Source organism: Bactrocera neohumeralis, chromosome 6 (genome assembly GCF_024586455.1).
Source record: "Bactrocera neohumeralis isolate Rockhampton chromosome 6, APGP_CSIRO_Bneo_wtdbg2-racon-allhic-juicebox.fasta_v2, whole genome shotgun sequence".
Lineage (NCBI taxonomy): Eukaryota > Metazoa > Arthropoda > Insecta > Diptera > Tephritidae > Bactrocera > Bactrocera neohumeralis.
This window is the reverse complement of record NC_065923.1, coordinates 64,831,803-64,852,181: the sequence shown is the minus strand read 5'-3', so window position 1 is coordinate 64,852,181 and position 20,379 is coordinate 64,831,803. Positions and strand designations below refer to the sequence as shown.

The 20,379-nt window shown below is 33.2% G+C and overlaps 1 protein-coding gene across 1 annotated transcript in view; it reads left to right on the top strand.

Annotated features, from left to right (window-relative positions):
• The window catches only part of LOC126761676 (phosphatase Herzog), a 97,562-nt gene that overhangs the window by 4,650 nt on the left and 72,533 nt on the right, over positions 1-20,379 (top strand). The gene's annotated exons all lie outside the window — the stretch shown is intronic.

Genomic DNA, 20,379 nt, shown 5'->3' with positions numbered 1-20,379 from the left:
ATAAAGCGGTTACATACGAAAATAATATTAATATATGTATATGTTACATATGTACATATTCCAAGCTACATATGTGTGCGAGGAACAAAGGAAGTGTAGATGTGACAAGTTGGCTGTTAGGCTGCTTGCTTGTTTGTTGGTTAATACAAGTGGGTTGGCTGTGGCAGTTATTTAGTCGGCCAGTGCATATAAAGACGCGACATGCGCGCGCTGGTGGCTGTTAGCCGCAACACAGCAACAGCAACAGCATTTTCCCATCATCACCATCAACGCCATTGCCAAAGGCAGCGTTGCCATTGTCGTCGTCGTCATTGAAAGGGGAGCAACAAATGCAAGTGGGAAGCCTGATTTGTGTGGACGAGTTAGTTGCCTGTCGGGTTGTTGTACTGGTTGCATGCTCCTCTTTTCCTTTAATATTCTGCATATCCATACATACATACATGTGTGCGTTTTTTTTTTTTGCCAGACATACGAAATGAGTCATCGGCAACTTGACGTCTGTGTGTCGAACAACCAACTTCGCGCAGTACAATGTCAATACATACATATGTAGCAACTGCCAAGGCAATGGTTACAAGGATATGTGCGAAAATTGCGTGGCGTTAAAAACATTTATTTTTTGTTTTCAAACATTTGTTTTAAATTGTGTTTGTAATACATACTAAAGAGTAATATTTATGTATTTATGAAATGAAAACTGAATATGAAGTTTGACACAAAATTTGTAACATCCAGAAGCAAACGTCAGACACGCTAGTCTGTCTTTATATACTCGAAAAAATCTCTAACTTTTGAGATGCCGGTCTGAAATTTTGCAGACGTCTTTTTCTCTTCAAGAGCCGTATTTGTGGGAACCGCCGTTATTAGACCACTATAGCATATACATAGCTGCTATACAAACTGGCCGATCAAGATAGAGTATGCAAAACTGTTTTGATGGACAGGATATCTGCACGAAACTCGGCATGGATTATTGTAAAAGTCTATGCTACAATTTCCGGGCATATTCTGCAGATCGGACCACAATATCATATAACTGTCATAGAAATCGGCCAATTAAAATCAAGTTTTTGTACGGAAAAATTTTTTAGCTGTCATACAAAATTACCAATCAAAATCATGAAAAAGATCATTTATACTATTTCGTGCAATAAAAATGCACCTGTGCAGGGTATTATTGCTTCGCTATAACTGAAGTTAACGTTTTACAAATTTCGTTGGATCAACCAACACACTGTGCATACCTCAAATCAGCTTAAATTTAACAATCCGAGTATCCAGTAATACCGACGCTATGGTTTTATGTTTATTTACATATCTATTTATTTTATTTTATTTGTTTTTGCACATTCGCATCTCCACCGTGCCGATTGCAACACATTTCACCTTCGATCTGCTTTTTTCTTTCATTTGTGCACCTTGTCAGCGGCAAAAAGGGGATGATTTCAGTTGCGTTGTGTTTTCGCTGCTCAAGGACATTGAACTTGCTTGCCTTTATTTCATGCAGTTATTTATTTTACGCTGCATATTCTACGTTTTGGTTGCTTATCGTTGTGGTTATCGTTAAAAACAAAAAAATAAAATAAAAAATTCTCAAAAATTGCTGTTTCTCATAATCAAGTGTAATTTACTTTGCACTTTTAGTAAACATGCCTACATAACAAAATACGTGAGTACTCCCAAACTATACATATATATATATTTTCTTATATGCATTTACTTTCTCCAACGTCCATTTAGGCAGACAACAATTTCCAGCTCATTTCATTTTCCTATCACAACTTGCAAACGCTGCTTTTGTAGCACCAATCCACGGCTACTTCGGCAATGCCTTCTTTTCTTTTTTCTTCATTATTTGATAATTTATAAATTTTATTACTTTTTTTGTGCATTTTTTCTGATTTTTTTCAACCATTATCGCTGCATTTTACCTATGTATTTGTATGGAACGCGTCGTCTTTACTAGCTAGCTGCAGGTCGTTCGCCTGTTCGTCATTTTGCCACTTGCTTCGCTCAGCACACTGTCATTCAAGCATTGCTTTCAAAGTTGTTGTTTTGTTTTTTTGTTCACCATTTATTTATTTATTTTCCTGTCATTTAACCATTTAAGTAAAGTGTAAAGGCATGTTACTGCCGCTCTAAATGAATTCCTTCATTTTGTTGTTGTTGGTAGTGCGTTTGTGCTCGCGTATTTTCTATGGCCAATTTATTTTCCAATTAATTGCACTCACACATTGCTTTGCTATCGCTATTGCGGTGCAAATGAAATAAAATTGAAAAAGTCTACGAGAAAAAAGCTACACTAGCGCAGAAAACACACCAATAGGGCGCAATGCTTTTTTTATAATTTGTTGCACCCCTTTCACATTGCACTGATGACAGTGGAGCCAAGCATACACTCGGTCACACATATCACGAGTAGCATTAGTGCCGAGCACGTTTCAGTGTAGGGTGAAACGCGTTTTAAAATTCTCCACTTGTGACGTTGATTGGCTGTGATTTGAAAGTGCATTAAAATGCACATTAAAATATTAATAAGGCTTCATAATAAATAACTTTCAATTACACATTGTTAACGCGCTTTATTTCTTTCAATCACAATTAAAATTAATCACGAACATTTATTAACAGTGCTTCCCGCAATTTTCAAATTATTTATGTTTTAAAATTATGCGTAATTTATATAAATGTACATGATTTTGCCAACAGCAGCAGGCATGATATACATACATACATACATACATATGTAAATGAGTTGCGATTTTTTTAATTCAAAAATTTTGTATCTAAAATTAATTGTTGTTTTTCAATACCGATGTTGGGATTAAAAGTTTTAAATTTTCATTTTTTCAATTCCAATGGGATGAAAAAATAAATTCTTACTTTTCTTTAAAAAATCATTTGAGAAATTCGGATTTGAAAATTTTATTCCAAAATTACAATTAAGGGTTATAAAAAAGGTTTATAAAAAATCAGAATTAAAAATTTTTCAAAGTAAGATTTACCCAAAATTGGAAGTCAAAATTTATTTTAAAATTTAATTTAAATCGTAATTAAAAATTGTACACTACAATTAAGTACAAATACATATTTAGAAATTTTTAGTTTGAAATACATATATGTATGTACGTACCAATTTACAATGAATTAATCTGAGAATTATGCAAATCAACAATATTATTAAATGTAAATATTTTTGCTTATCGCAAACGCCACTTATAACAAGCTAATTCAGTTACATCGCATATAAGTACGAGTTTTGTAATCATATACAATAAAAATTATAATTCCACAAACACACGCTCTCTAAACTTTACTCTCATTCAAACGCTGTCAAAATGAGCATGCTTTTGTACTCACTGGATGATTCCACAGTCACACACAGTTTCTCACTGAATTTGTATTAATTGTGGGAGACTCCGACTTCAAATTTTTTATATACATATGTTGTATATTTGTGCTTTTGTAAAGTGCATTTTTTTGTATTTAATAAATATATGTGTACTTACAAACATATCTATTCATATACTTGTATTTAAAAAAAAATATTTTGCACTTGATTTGCCTTTTTGAACACAATAAAAACCTCACATATCAGGTTAGAAAAATGCGAAGAAGGTAAACAATCAAATGACAGCAAATATACGATCGCTGTAAAAGCTGTATCAATAATCCTATCAGCAGTAAAAAATGTCATTGCGCATTTAACACAAGTATCTGCGTTCGATTTGAACTAGTTAAGCTTCACCGCACCTTAGAAATAAATTTTTATACACATACAGACATATGTATGTACATACTCTGTTAATGTGCTTTTTGAAAAAAAAGTTGAGAGTATTTGCGCAGGTGAGCATGCCTACAAACATCTATGAACAACAAATACATATTGGCGTATTTCGCCTTGCATCTCTAATCATTTGTTGCCATTTTTGTTTGGGATTCTTTAGTGTTTGTTGTCGATTTTTGGGTAGCACTTAGCCATTTTATGTTCTATTGATTTTTATAAAAGGAATGCGTGCTTTTTACTTTATTTATATAAATACATAGTAAGTCTCGACGGGTTTTCACCTGAAAGGAGTGACTTTTTATTTTGTATACATTTTTTGTACAAACATACATACATATGTATACATAGTAAGACTGTAAGATTTTTTTCGACATATGATTATAGCTCACTTCTGCTTTCAAGCGTTTCAAGAAAGGCGACTGCCAGTTATTTAGCTTTTATGAGGTTTTAAGTCTGATACCATTTATCTGAAGATTTTTTTAACATATTAAAACTCTTCTCATTAAATTTCAATTGCATTTACCCTAGTCGCACTATCAAATATTTGAAATCCAATTATGCTGGATATAGATTTTTAACTCTCGAACCTGTTTAAATTTTTTTGTTGTTTTATTTAATGCTGTGGTTTTTTTTACCATGTAGTAACGATAAGCTTTCTCGTTCGACCGAATTTGTGTTGGGTGTTTTTTCAAAACATTTGGAATATCCTTATTAAATTTTCTGCAGATTTTCTTTTTATTTTAAAAGCAAGTTTTATTGCCATATATTTAATAAATTTTATACTCTTCAGCCTGTTAAAAATTTTTGGTTTACATGTCGTTTTATTTATTCTTAGTTATCTATTTATCATATGATTAAAATAATCCGTTATTTTATTTCTTGCAAAAGTTCACGTGCTACTCTTTTACTTTTATACATATATGTATAATATAATAATTTTTCGTTGTAAGTGATAGTCTGTACTCATTATAAGTGAAGTGTCGCAAGTGACAGTTTGCAGAGTTATCGATTTTTGAATTACGTTGTTAATCGTTGTTTGCATTTTTAACGACATCCAATTAACTTTTTCAAACACGCATTTAGTATTTACAATCTTTTTTTTTAGAAAATTTAATTTATCGACAATTAGTATTGTACAATGTTTTTTAATTTAGAATTTTTTTAATTCGCAATGATTTGGTTTCGTTTTTTTTGTATTCAATACATTTATTTATTTATTTTCAGTGCTCTCTTATGACTGATCAAAATCAAGTTCTTGTATGAAAAAGATTTTATTTATGAAGGGTATTACAGGCTCGCAGTTAAAGTTTTTTCTTGTTTTATTAGCACTTCAAATTAATGCTGGCGATGACCTAAGGCACTATGTAATGTCATAATTTACTATCACGTATTTATTGCTGCCTACTTTTTTTGTAAAAAAAAAAACCATACATAATTGATATTTTTGTATAGCTGCTCATGAAGCATGCAGCGTGATTGAATAGCTCAAAATCCGTATTAAAATTGTTTGTCGCTTTATACACACCTTAAATATTTTTTTTTTGTTTTTGTACGCTCTAAAATATTTCGTTTGCGGTCTGCTTCTAATTGACAAATATTTCCATTCATTTTTGACGAATTTACATAGAAACATCAATAGCATGTGTGGATGTGTTAATATAGTATGCGTGCATACGAGTTTGTCATCAATTCTACCAGTAGACCGGTCAAGCAATAACATTAAAAAATTTATAGTCCGTCATGCTGGTACCAACCCAGCAATGTATTATACTAACATAGAGTACATGTATAACATATTGTTTAGTATATGAATTATTAGAAACGTACTCAACAAACTGTGTCGTTTGTGCAATACGAGCGATAATAATTGTGTTTGTACATACCATACATATGTACATACATACATACATATACGTATACAGTAACAATCATAAAAAAAAGCGTTATTTAATCACAAATACAAAAATATCGCGTTTTACTTTTTTTATTTTCATATATTTTTAGCATATTCAAGCATCATTTCTCGCCCTACAGGTGCTAATATATAAATATATGTTTGTATATATTTTATTTATGGCATTTCAATCAGCTATTCGGCCAGTTTAGCTTGCCTCTTGTCTACATGCTCCATTCCGGTTCAGTCGAGTGTATCCACAACTCACTCTCACTTGTTGCCTACACATACATGCAAATGATTTTATTCTTTATTATTCTACGTACTGTCTTCAAAAATTTTCATTTAGCAAACATAAGTAAGCCCGGACATGTGCCATATGCTCTTTAGCACACAAAAAATGTTTTTTCTTTTATTTTTTTCATTATTTTAAATTTTTTGTCTTTGCGTGCCTAAGGTCTTCTTTTCATTATTTTAATTTTTTTGTTTTAGAAAAATTCCAACATATAGTACAAATTTATTTATTTTTTATGACTTCTTCTATTTCTCTTTTTACGTTTGCGCACGAAAAAAATTAGTCGGTCGCTAGCGGCGAATATTTGGTATGCTTGTCATCGTCGTCGTTCTCGGCAAGGAGCTGTTTATTGAGCGCAAATTCTTGTTGCAATATTTTTTTTTGTTTTTACATATTTTTCACATTCACGTTTTTATCTTGTTCGTCGATGTTTTTGTTTTTGGCATTTTGTTAAATTTCAATTTTTTTTTGGTGCTTAAATTAACCGCATTTGCTTTTATGATTTCTACTAGTATCTTTGTTTCACACATTTATATAAATTTGTTTCTCTGTGTATGTACGCATGAAAAATAATACTATATTATATTTCGTGCATTTGAGTCACTCTGTCTTCGGATTATGTAGGGCAGCAGACGTACTACTTTGTAAATGTATATGTATTTTTATACCCTAAACAGGGTTTGCCACGAAGTTTGTAACACTCAGAAGAAAAGTTGCATACATAAAAACATATATAAATGATCAGCGTGACGAGCTGAGTCTATTTAGCTTTAACCGCCTGTCTGTCGTTCTATCTGACGCGAAATATTCTCTCAGTTTTCAAGATATCGATCTGAAATTTTGCACACTTCCCTTACTCCCCAAGAAGCAGCTTATTTGTCGCAGGCGTCGATATCGGATGACTATCGGATAGCCGTAAAATATCAAGATAATGATTTTTAAGGCCTTTTATGCTATGAGAAGCGCACCTGTGTACGGTATTATAGCTTCGGTGCAGGCGAAGTTCACTTTTTTCTCGCTTTTATTTATTTAAGTAATTTTTCACTTGACTTGATTCTTATTTTCATTTTATTACTATACGTTGGTAATTTAATCTTTCATTCTTTGACCATTTTTTCTGCTCTGAAATACTTATAGATACAAGCATGTGTATAATAATTAAATTTTTTTGTTTTTTTTTTTATTTATATATTCTACATTTTCATTTTATTTTATATTTTTTCACTTCAAATAACGCAGCCACTGATTTGAATAGGCGAATTTTTTGTTGGAAATTCAAAATAAATTCGCCCAGACACACGAATATAAACATTGACACGCTACACAGATTTGCATGCACACAAATTTGCAATATCAAAAGCAAAGCTGAGCGATCCCAGAGAAGCATATAAATATATGTAAGTGGGAGAATATTTAAACATTTAACGGAAATTTCATTGCAATTAAGTTGCAGAATTATTTAAAAAAAATTATCCGGATATTAATTAAAAGTTATAAATATAAAATGATTAAGCATCAGCGGATTTTCCAAACGCATTTCACATTAAAAATTATCGCACTCTTCGACTAGCTGCATTTTAATTAGGAATTATTACATTTTTTCTATAAATATTCGCAAAATGTTTTCATATTTTTCTCTGTATGTTTTTCATCACTTTTTGCTGTTGCTGTTGTTGTGGGGAAAATCAGTGTCGCCTGTGCTATAAATACAACCCACACACGAGCCAAAAATGCTGATACTACACACATTTCGGTTTGTTTATTTTTTTGTTTAATTTAAAACTGTCGGTAAAATTATTTTCGCATACATTGCGCGCACCGTTCTCGATTTATTGTTGGTAATCTACAAAAATAATAATATGTATGTATATTATTCTAGACTAAACTTTTGAAATTGTGTCCGTCTGTATAGGTTGTTATATCGCTGGCACTATCGCAAAAATTAATCTATTCCCGCCTGCACATGTGCCTTTAAATTGCCCTAACGCTAACAGTGCTCAGTACCCGAGTACTCACATTATTCGCCATGAAGCACTGTTATGTAGTGAGTGAATTTGGGGGGTGCCTTTGGAGGAGTAGCAGAAGCGCACACTGTCTCTAAGCTCTAGAAATAATAATTATGCTTTCTTTTTTTTCAATTTTGTCGCTATGCGAATTCTTTGTTCTTTTTTTTTCATTTGTTAGTGGTTTGCAGAAATTTTTGCTTTATTTTAATGTGTTTAGTGTGTCAGTAGTTAATGGTGTTTTGTTTTAATACACTTCATGCCACACTTAAAGCTTTTAAATCTGTTATGACATGAAAGTATTTTCTTCACTAATGCTTGTTTTTGCTTTACATTCAGTTTTATGCCTTTCCGGGTTATATTTTAAATCCCATTGTGATGATAGCATTATTATTATTATATTTTAAATAATTAAATTGTATTTCCTGTGTTTATTTTACAGCATAAGTGCTATCAATTGACACAGATTCAGCGCTCAAATTGACTTTGATAGTAGGTAGATAGTTGGTAGAGTACAGGGTGACTTACATAAATGTCAAATATAGATTTTTAATTAAATTAGAGTGGTGCAAAATTAACGGATTGCTTTACAAATTACTGAATAGAAGAAAATTATATACGAACTGTTCGACAGCATGTGATTTTAAGTGCCTTTCATTTTTATTTCCTTGCTTGGAAACCACAGATTATGTTAAGAATAACTGGCAAGTCTTGATTTCATTTTTATTTCCTTGCTTGGAAACCACAGATTGTGTTAAGAGTTACTTGCAAGTCTTGAAAAATATATGTTTTGCGTTCTTTTTTGTTTTTTTGGTGAGGTAGTTTATTTTATAAATAAAAATAGTGTACGTTTACAGTATTTATTGTACTTTAATAATAATTTTTAATTTTTAAAATATTTTGATTCACTTGATATCGTTGCCGGTTTCCAAGTAGAGATGTCTTGCGTTGAGAAAGAGTTTTGTTGAAAATTATTATTATAATAGATGAATACAGTTAATGATCGAAGGTCTAGTTAAAATTTTGAATTTTGACAAAATGGCGGCTTAACCTCCAAAAAAAAAGAAGTTTTAAAGTTAGTTAAAAAATTACATCTTAGTATGTCTTGAAAAATCGAAATTTTTATCCCGACGATCAGTACCTGACAAATATGTACATACATCTAAGAAGTTCGTATGCTAATTTACATTCTAGCCGTTCAAGTTTCGAAAAATCGAAAAAACCATAACCTCGAATTTGGCAAAATATTATAAAAAAATAAATAGTATTTTTGAATAATCGCAATTGCACATACACACATTAAATTATTACTCATTTATTTATTTTTTTTGTTTTTTTTTTATAATTTTTATTCATTGTTTTTAAATTAATTTTATTTGTATTTTTCATTAATATAATATATGTAATATAAATAAATATAAATATTTTTCTTTTATTTACTTTATTTTTATTTTAACATTTTTATTATTTTTAATGTTTCTTTAATTGTTTTTCTCTATTTTTAAATAGATATTGAATTTTTTAAATTAATTTATTTTTATAATTTTGTTTGTTTGTTTGTTCCCTTCATTTACTTTTTGCTTAATTTATTACTCTTTATGAATTGTTTTTTAATTTATTTCGTTTTTATTAATTTTAATCAATTTTAAATAATTTTTTTTTTTTTAATTTACTTTTTTCACATTTGATTTAATTTTTGTTTTACTATTTTTTTAATTTATAAATATTTAATTTTTATTTTTTAAATTATATGTATATTTTAATTAATTTATTTTATTAAAATTTTATTTTTTTTTATTCCCTGAATTTACTTAGTTCTTGTATGTTTTTTATTTTTTATTCTTTTTTGCTTTTTTAATATTGTTTATATTTTACCGAGTATTTGTTTGCCACTCTCTTACTAGAAACGATAAGAAACAATCACATGCTTAAAAACTAACAAATGATTCGTAAAAAAGCGATCTCAATTTTTTTTGTATATACATACATATGTATGTACATAGTATATTTATTTTTGTAAGTAGTGTTAACCGTGTTAAAACATTTTTAAAGGACTCGTTGACTGTGTTTTTGTGTCGTTTGCTATTCAACTTCATTTGTTTTTATTCCAATTTTTTTGAGCGCTATATGTATTGCATCTGACATTTTACTGTTACCCCAAGGCAACTGATTAATTTGCATAAACATAGAAATTTCAACAACAAAGCACGAACATAATGCATTTCTGTGATTTTCCATTTTTATATTTTTGTTTTGTAAACATTTTTTACTTACACTAAATATCGTTGACAGCTCTTTTGTTGTTTCACATTTTTCAGCTGTAGCACTGTTGACATTAATGTTGCTGCAACATGTTTGTTTCCGCCATTTTACTCTCACATTACTTGTGCTGTATACTGCTGTCACTGATTTGCTACAGTTATGACTGTTTAGTTGCTATTACTAAGCGCTGCACGTTGATATATGAATGTTAAAATGCAAAATGGCGTGCAACAACAATAACCGAGAAAATGCTAACACGTCTTAACGCATGCTGCAGAGAAGCACAGGCCTTTAGGTCTATCGCTGGGTGGGCTGTGGGTGCGGCAAAGTCCGCCGTATTTGAACTGGGGCGTGCACTTAAACACTCCAAAAGCAAGCATGAACCTAATGCGCTGAGCGCTGCAACAAGCAGTTACTTGTGCATTGTATGTTGGAAAAAAGTAATAAAATATGTACATACATATGTAGCTGTTGCCCTACTACCCGACTGCAGACATCTCTTTGTTCACGTAAATAGAAAAGTATTAGCAGCTGCCTAGGTTTCTTTTTTGTTTCGCACAAGCTCATTTTAGTGCACTTTTGCAGCTCTCTGCAAGCTATTGCTCTTACTAACTTGTTTTTGCTATTTTTATTTTGCTTTTTACATGCCATTCAAGGAAAGGACATGAATATGTAAACGGTCAATCACCTGTTCAAACTTGTATAGCACCTGAAAGTGCATATATGGAAAAAAATAAAAAATAAAAAAATGCCTACATTAATCTAACCCTCTCTGTGTTTTGCAGTGCTAAATTCAGCTACTTTATTGTCAAGTGTCATCACTATGTACGCCTTTTTGTACATTTTTTACGAGTTTTCCTTCTCTATCATTTACATTACATTCGCCAATCGTGTCTGACTTTTTATTTTCGTCGCTGTATCTTATCAGCCGACATTCATTTGCACGAAATACATACATACGGCCATCATACGCCATTATTGTTTACAAATTTGCAGCAAGTTGTCGTTTGTCGGTGACCTGTGATCCCCTTGCACAATGTCGCCTCATTTCCAAAGAGCCATTGCACGTGCTTGTGTACACAACGTCACTTTGTTTCTTTTTTCTTATTGTACATAATCACAAACATGCATGCAAGTATGTACATTCAAGCACGCTCATGCACCTATTTGAACCGCGCAGGTTGCTAAGCAAGTCAATGAAAACCAATCTATCAACTGATGTCAACTCATTTGCCAATAAATAATAATAACAACAAAAAAATTATACAAATACAGTTGTCTGCGCAAACAATGACAACACGAGCAAGCAGCCATTCAACCTGCGAACGTCGAAGTCGAAGCTTTGAAACTAGTGTTGCAGTCATAATAAAACAGAAATGACAAGTGCACTGTCACAGACAAATGAAATAGAAAGTCACTTTGTCCAAATAGTGTGAAGTTGTTATTAATGAAAGGATACATAAGTGTAAATTATGAACTATTATTTCATTTGTGGCGTTTTGTTTCCATAAGTTTCTAAACGCTCTATAAGTAAAAAGAACTAGTTTGTGCTTTACTTTAAGAAAAACTAAATATGGGGAAATTTAACTGTCAAAACTATTTATTGTATCGTTTTTAAGAAACTCGACGATCCATACCTACTATTGAAAACCTCGTGAAAGTATTTATATGTACTACTGTGCCCAACAAATAAGGTGACATTGTATTTATTTTGAAAATTCTTTATTTATTCTTCCAAACCAATTTCATCCCCTTCAAAGTAATCCCCTCCCGATGCAATGCACTTATGCTAACGGATTTTCCAATCTTCGAAACACTGGTTGTAGTCACTTTCTGGGATGGCCTTCAGTTCCGTCTTCGCTGCGGCTTGAATACGGTGGTTGCGGAACGATATGGGTTGAGTTTTTGGCGAAATGATCACGAATTACGAGGGCAGTATGGGATGGTGCATTATCGTGGTGTAAAAACCAAGAATTGTCTTTCCACAATTCCGGCCTTTTTAGGCGGATAGCGTTACGCAAACGACGCATAACGTTTAAATAATATTCCTTGTTGACTGTTTGACCGGTTGGAAGGAATTCATAAAACAAGAAAGAAGAAAACAGTCAACATGACTTTGATTTTTGAGCGACTTTGGCGCGATTTTTTTGGTCTCGGCTCTCTTTTGGCACGATATTCGCTCGATTGATCGGTTGTTTCGGGGTCGTAAGCATAGATCCAAGTCTCATCGCCAGTTATAATGCGTTTCATGACACCCTGGTAGTCGGAAAGCATCGTTTCACACACTTCAACGCGACGCCTTTTTTCCAAAAAATTCAATGTTTTTGGTACCAGTCGAGATTTGACGCGCTTGAGGTCCAAAACATCCTTCAAAATGGTATTGGCTGAGCCTTTCGATATGCCAACTTCATCAGCAAGGTCTCTAATTGTTAATCGACGGTTTTTCAACACCAAATCTTTGATTTGTTGAACGTGAGCTTCGTCGGTTGAGGTTGATGGTCGCCCTGGACGCTCTTCGTCTTCGACACGTTCACGGCCGGCTTGGAACTCACTCTACCACTTGTAAACATTTTTTTTAGAAGTAGCCTCATCACCAAAGGCTTTCTGCACCATCCTCAACGTATCCGCAGCAGAAAATTGTTTCCGTAAACAAAATTTAATGCAAATTCTTTGCTCAACAAATTTCGACATCGCAAAAAACGAAAAACTCACTTTTAGCAGCTAACAAAACGACGCGTATCTCAAACACTAATGAATATTTTGACATGAAATTTGACATAAATGTGACTGACAGTACTACCAACCTAAAAAAAAAATAATTCTCCAAATCCTTCGACGCGCGCAGTTTAAATTCAAATGTCTTATTTTTTGGGCACAGTAGTATATGTATTTATTTTCGCAATTGTCTTAATTAGTTGGTATAGTGTAAATATGTACCATCTGATAAAATTTGATACAAACCGACAAATACTACATTTTCACGTTTAAAAAAACTTTTATTTTCGTTTTCAAAGTAAGCTCCTGAGCCTATACAGATTGTGAGATGTTCTTGAGTGCCTTCAGCGAATTTTAGATTTTAAATACCATAGGCTACACTGTTCGCGACTTTTACTCGATCTCGTTTTAGTAGATGACTCAGATCGTTTGATATGAACATGAACCCCGTATTAACCAACGTTGTGCAGCTGTATACTTGTGTTCGTGACAGACTTTGATATTCATTGCCATTGCTAAGTATACTATATATTAGAGGACTATTCTGCAAAATAACAAGCTCTTATTTTTTTTTATTTATTTGAAGGCATTATACCGGAAAAATCCGAATAATAATAATTGTTTGTATGGGAGAAATATGTTATGCATAGTTGTCCGATATTCTTTATTTTCACCTTCCATTTTTCATACAAGCCCTTGATTCCGATCGTTCAGTTTGTATGACAGCTATATGCTATAGTGAGCCGATCTGAACAATTTCTTCCGATATTACATTATTTCTATGAACAATAACTTATACCATCGTGAAGATATATCGTCAAATGTGAAAGTTTTCCATACAAGAACTTGATTTCGATCGTTCAGTTTGTATGGCAGCTATATGTTTTAGTGGCCCGTTATCGGCAGTTCCGACTAATGAACAGCTTCTTGAAGAGAAAATGACGTCTGCAAAATTTCAAAACGATATCTTAAAAACTGAGGGACTAGTTCGAATATATACAGACAGACGGACGGACAGACAGACGGACATGGCTAAATCGACTCAGCGCAACATACTGATCATTTATATATACACTTTATAGGGTCTCCGACGCTTCCTTCTGGGTGTTACAAACTTCGTGACAAACTTAATATACCCTGTTAAGGGTATAAAAATCGCTGGCCCTAAAACGGTTTTGGACCCATATTTTCTTAGGCAAAGTTTCTCGAATACGCGATATTATAAAAATGTACGCGCTCTAATAATAGTCTACAGTTGAACCTCCATAACTCGATCTCTTGATTTGGCAATAGAAGTCAAATTTCATACAAATTTTCTTCTATAAATAGAACTTTTAAAATGGCCCGTGATCCTCTAAGTTGCATTTTTTCGTGGAAATCTCACAATGTAAGTCGCCGCACGTATTTTCACTTTAAATGTTTATTTTTATTTTTTTTTTTTATTTTATAAAAGCTTACATAATAATACAATTATTATACAAACTTAAGAAAATACGCAGCACTAGCATCATGGGACTTTAAATGTTATTATTACAGTTTATATTGAGTTATACAATGAGATTTGCTCAGCCGGATTTATAAAAAACGATATGTAGAACCGAATATTTCAGACTCGACGAATACTTCTAGCACCTTGGAAAACGATAAGGATTCTGAAGAAGAAATTATTCAACCGCCATCCAAAAATGTTGTAACGCATTGCCTTGCAATTTAAAATTCCTATTTAAATACGAATATTAATACACAATTGACGATGAGTACAAAGCACTAAACAGATTGGAGTCTTCTTTCACTGAAACAAACAAGAAAAAAATATACATTCAGCCCAAAATTACATAGTACATATTTAAGTGCATAAGCAAAAAACTGTATAAATCTGTATTTTATAGCTTTTTGATAAATTGTACGTTTTAATGAAAACTTCTATAACTCGAAGTCTCTCTAACTCAAATCTGTTTGTGAAATCTGGTGAATTCGAGTTATGGAAGTTCAACTGCATAAGGTATACAATACATATGAATATCTATAAAAAACCTTGACAACAAACCTCTTTGTATATAACTTAAGATAAAGAAATGCCATAAGCAACCAAAATATACGCTGAGCAAAATTAAAACAACAGCAGATAACGATAACGACATATTTGACTGGCAGCGCTACTTAACAGGTGATTAATGTCATAGATAAGCTGTTTATTCTCATATTAAATATGTAACTTGTAGCGCCAACGAAAAATATTCAATAATGTCACAGACAATTGCTTTATTGAAAGGCTGACATATGATGACATGTACTTAACTATTTTTTTTATTGTTTTGGCAAGTCTCAAACATTCAAACACATAGTGCACGCTCTAGCCTCTTATCACAAATGACATTGTTGACAGTTATTATTTTGAAGCTGTTAAAAAGTACATTTTTCGCAAGTCTTCTCTATAAGCTTTTTCAGTATGTCGGTCCATTGGTATGACTCATTTATTGCAGTCAGCAGTAAACTTTTAAAGCTTTATGCCATCAACAAGATAATAAGCGGCTTCTTGATGTTTACTTTTTCATGAAATTGCAAATAAGACACATAGTATCTTAATTCCTAGATTTGCTTTAAAAGTTTAAGAATTAATTTATTGCACAGCACTGTCGCAGTAACCTGACGGCACAAGAGCAGTAAAAATTGGTTAGAATGCCGACTAAACACACATACATAAACTTTCCGCTGGGAAAATGAAGTGTCAACCGGTGACAAACTCATACCACAATATATTAGACAGTGTACATTGAAGAGAACATGCTTCGAGCTAAATTCATAGTTAAATTAGTTTGTTATTGTTCTCTGGAAGCACGGTCACATCCACTGTGCTGCAATGTGGCATGCTGCTTGCATTGCTTTAGCGGCGTTGTGAACAGTCATTTCCAAGTTTTTATGTACACGTATTTCTTGGCTCCATAAGAAGGTTAAGTTCGAAGATGGGTAAAATCGGCCCACTGCCACGCCCACAAAATGGCGAAAACCGAAAACCTATAAAGTATCATAACTAAGCCATAAATAAAGATATTAAAGTGAAATTTGGCACAAAGGATCGCATTAGGGAGGGCCATACTTGGACGTAATTTTTTTGGAAAAGTGGGCGTGGCCCCGCCCCCTACTAAGTTTTTTGTACATATCTCGGAAACTACTATAGCTATGTCAACCAAACTCTATAGAGTCGTTTCCTTTAGGCATTTCCATATATAGTTCAAAAATGGAAGAAATCGGATAATAACCACGCCCACCTCCCATACAAAGGTTATGTTGAAAATCACTAAAAGTGCATTAACCGACTAACAAAAAACGTTAGAAACACTAAATTTTACGGAAGAAATGGCAGAAGGAAGCTGCTCCCAGGCTTTTTTTAAATTGAAAATGGGCGTGGCGTCGCCCACTTATGGACCAAAAACCATATCTCAGGAACTACTCAACCGATTTCAATGAAATTCGGTATATAATATTTTCTTAACACCGTGATGACATGTACGAAATATGGGTGCTAACGCTATTTTGAATTCAATCTGATGCCTTCTCTGTATAATATATACATATGTACATTAGGAACCAATGATGATAGCGGAATAAAACTTTACACAAATACGGTATTTGAAAAATATGTAAATGACAGATAATGAAATCTCGATTATCACTTTATCATGCGAGAGTATAAAATGTTCGGTGACACCCGAACTTAGCCTTCCTTACTTGTTTCTCGATGTTTTAGGTGTATCTGCCTTTGTGATATTTTTGTAAAGTTTATAAAGATGGAGAACTAGTTTTTGGGGTAATTTTGTAATATTTATGTAGATGTGCTAACCAGGGTTGCAAATGATGAATTAAAAAATACTACTTTAATTGACATTTAAATAATTTTTTTTTATAAATTTGTAATTCCAAAAAATTTAACCAAAATGAGATTTTCAAATTTCTTATCCCAAATACCGTAATGAAAAATTATAAAAAATAAATTAATCAACTTTTGCAATTAGAAATTATAAAAAATGTTTAAATCTAATTTAATAATTAAAATAAAAATAAAATGTTTTTGATTTTAATTTTCTCCCAAACTTGGCTTAAATCTAATTTTCCAAAATCATCAATCAATCAAGTTGCCATAAAATTAGTTTTTTTTGGTTTTAATTATGGGATTAATGTTAAAAAAATTGTCTAAAATGTTAGACAAAACGTTAACCAAAATTAATAAAATTTCGAAATTATTTCATAATTAAAAAGTTTGAACTTTTGTATGAATGGAGTCTTGAGTCGAAAGCCAAAAATTTTAAATTTGCCTTTTTAATCTTATCATATGTATTTATAAATAAAACTTTATGCATAATATTATTCTGTTTTTTTTTTTTTAATCAAAATTGAGCAAAAAAGCTCTTCTTAAATAACTCGCAATGAGTGTGTCTGTTACCAAAACCTAAATAATCAAAATATTTTTTATTTTTCCATTTGCGCTCCCGATTGTGATTTCCATTTTATTAAGTGACTTGTCGTTGATACCGAAAACCGAAAAAACGGTACTACTCTCAAAACAAACCAAAACAAATTTGCGCAAGCAAAATAAGCTTGTCAAAAGCATTTTTTGATAAGCCAAAAATTGTGATTTAGCCAGAGGAGAAACGGAAGTTGTGTTGGAAGTTTGCTGCTGCTTCGAATTTCCATAATGTCTCCGTTCGTTTTATGGCTACACGAAAAAAGTCGAATGTCGTTTGCTGTCATTTCCTTTTGAGTCGCTGGCAGAGATACCATTTAGCAGCGCCTCAAAGTTTCGCTTCATATATGTACATATGTATGCATATATGTACATATTTGTGTGTGTATGTATGTATGCCACACGCTGACATCTTCATACTGTCATTTTGTTTATTATTGTTTTTGTTTGTGCTGTTGTTGCTGCGGGTGACCGCATATTTGCACAAACAACAATTTCCTTACATACATACATACACACCTCAACCGCATCGCCTCTCCAGCTTGCGGTTTGTTTGTGCAAAGCAACTGACTGCTGCCTGAACGCAGTTGACATGTTTGTCACTTTTGTTAGGCAATAAAAATGGCCACTCCTTAAGTGACTGCCATGCATTGGCTGGAATATTGCTTGTATGTATGTATGTATATGTGTGTGGTGTTGGTTTTTACCTCTAAATGTGGGTGGGTGCTTGTGCATTTACGCTTGGAACACCTATATAAGTAAACACACTGCGGCCTATCGGCTATCTTAGGTACCCCGGGCCATTTGGCGCTGGGCCATTATTGTTGCCTATACGTGAATACACACACACATACATACATTGCAATACTGTATGCACATCTTTAATTTGTGCGTTTTTATTGCACTAATAATTGCGTTTGGTTGTTATTGTTTTTCTTGCTTTTAAAGCTATAAATAACGCTCTAGAAACACATGGCTCAATTACCAACCGTTTGTCTAGTGCTTAATTTACTCACGCTAAGGAACACTCGCACATGAGTGCAGATGTGTGTTTGTTTGTACATACACGTATTTTTATACCCTCAATATAAGTTTGCCACGAAGTGTGTAACACTCGGAAGAAGAAGAAGTCGGAGATCAAAATGAAGTCCTTAATTGTAAAACTTTTTTATTTGACAAATTATCTTTACGAAATTTGGCATAGATTAGGAATAAGGCAAAGCTACATAGCATATATGTTCCATACAAACTTACCTATCAAAACTAAGATAAAGATAAAGATCTTTTTATATGCTCAGTCGTTCTTCCTAGTGCTCAATGGCTCTTCCTGGTTCTCATTGGCTTTCTCTGGTTCTCCTTGGAGCTTAATTGCTCTCAGTGGCTCTCTTATCAATGGCTCTCCCTGGTTTTCAGTGACGCCTCCTGGTGTTCACTAGCTCTTCCTGGTTTTAACTGGTTCACAATGGCTTTCTCTTGTTCTCAATTGCTCTTCTTGGTACTCAGTGGTTCGCACTGTCAATACAAGGTTTTCAATGACTTTTCCTTATTCCGATTGGCTCTGCCTGGTTCTCAGTGATCCTCGGAGGTATCATAGCTTCCGTGCAACCTAAGTTAGCATTTTTCAGCTTTAATATCTTTTCTTTACGATTTTTTTACTGTCAGTAGGGGAAACTGCAAATACTGCCATTGTATTGTTGCGCTCGTAGCAGCGCGCAATTTATTTTTATACATAGGCTTCGAAAATCTTACGCGTGCATCTGGTACGCTACTAAAGTAATTTTATTTTACCCCACTTCATAATTTTCTATTTTCAATGCTCGTTTGGGGTTCGTGCGTATTTTAAAATAATTTTTACTTCACTTTATTTTCTTTTCAACTCACCCATGTTCTTTTGCTTCATTCACTCACTCACTTTTCCCTAGAATTCTCAGCCAGCAGCGGCTTTAGTCTATCATTCATTGCAACATCAAAGTGCGCCATCGCTTAACAGCAGTAACATCTATCTATTTATCCGTTGATCTATATATGTACATATTTACTATTGCATTTGCAATACATACATATGTATGTACGCGTTTATTTACCGTAGCTTGTGCCTTTATGTCAAATGCTATTTTCGTCCACCCACTGATGTGCATCTGTCGCGCTTGAAATATATTTGAAATGCTCAAATTCATGCACATAAACATTAATAATACCAACACACTCATACCTACATACATACGTATGTATGTATGTACATATAGTACCTCGGGTGCGTTTGTATTCGCTGTGCAGCGGCACAGAGCCACTGACACCGAAAATTCATTGAACTTTTCCCCCAACAGTGCGGCAAACAATTTTACTCATTTCCTTTACTATTTCTCTTTTGTCTGTCTGCGCATCTCACCTCGGCCGCAACAACAACGCAACTTAGTTCCCAGCGACAGCGTTGACTGTCGAGGCTCTTGGCTGACGTTTGTCTTTGCTGCTGTTGCTTGCGCGCCTGACTACTTGACTGAGTGACTGACTGGCTTACTGGCTGTGCTGTTGCAGCTGCTCTCACTGTTGTTGTCTGACGTGACGTTTTCGTTAGTTCACATGACATTTTTAGCTTTTCAGTTGTTCGTTCAGCTGTTTCTCATTTATTTCACTTTTTTGCTACTAATTTTTCCTTTTTTTATATTTCCTTCAGTTGGTTTGTTTATTTTTGTCAGTTTGGTTCATGTTGCCGGCTCTTGCTCTGGGTTTAGCCAAAATAATACTGCGTGTGTGTGTTACTTTTGGTTAGTTACTCGGTCATCACCGACAGCAATCACCACATTACTGTTATCATCATCCTTGCCAACTCGCTCACAACACCCACGATGAAATGAACGCCAACGGCAACCGCTTTTGTCATCATCAACGTCTAGTTTTGCCATTGTATACGCATCTCTAGTTTGTCGTCACTTGTCGTCCGGCCCGACCAATATACTCGTT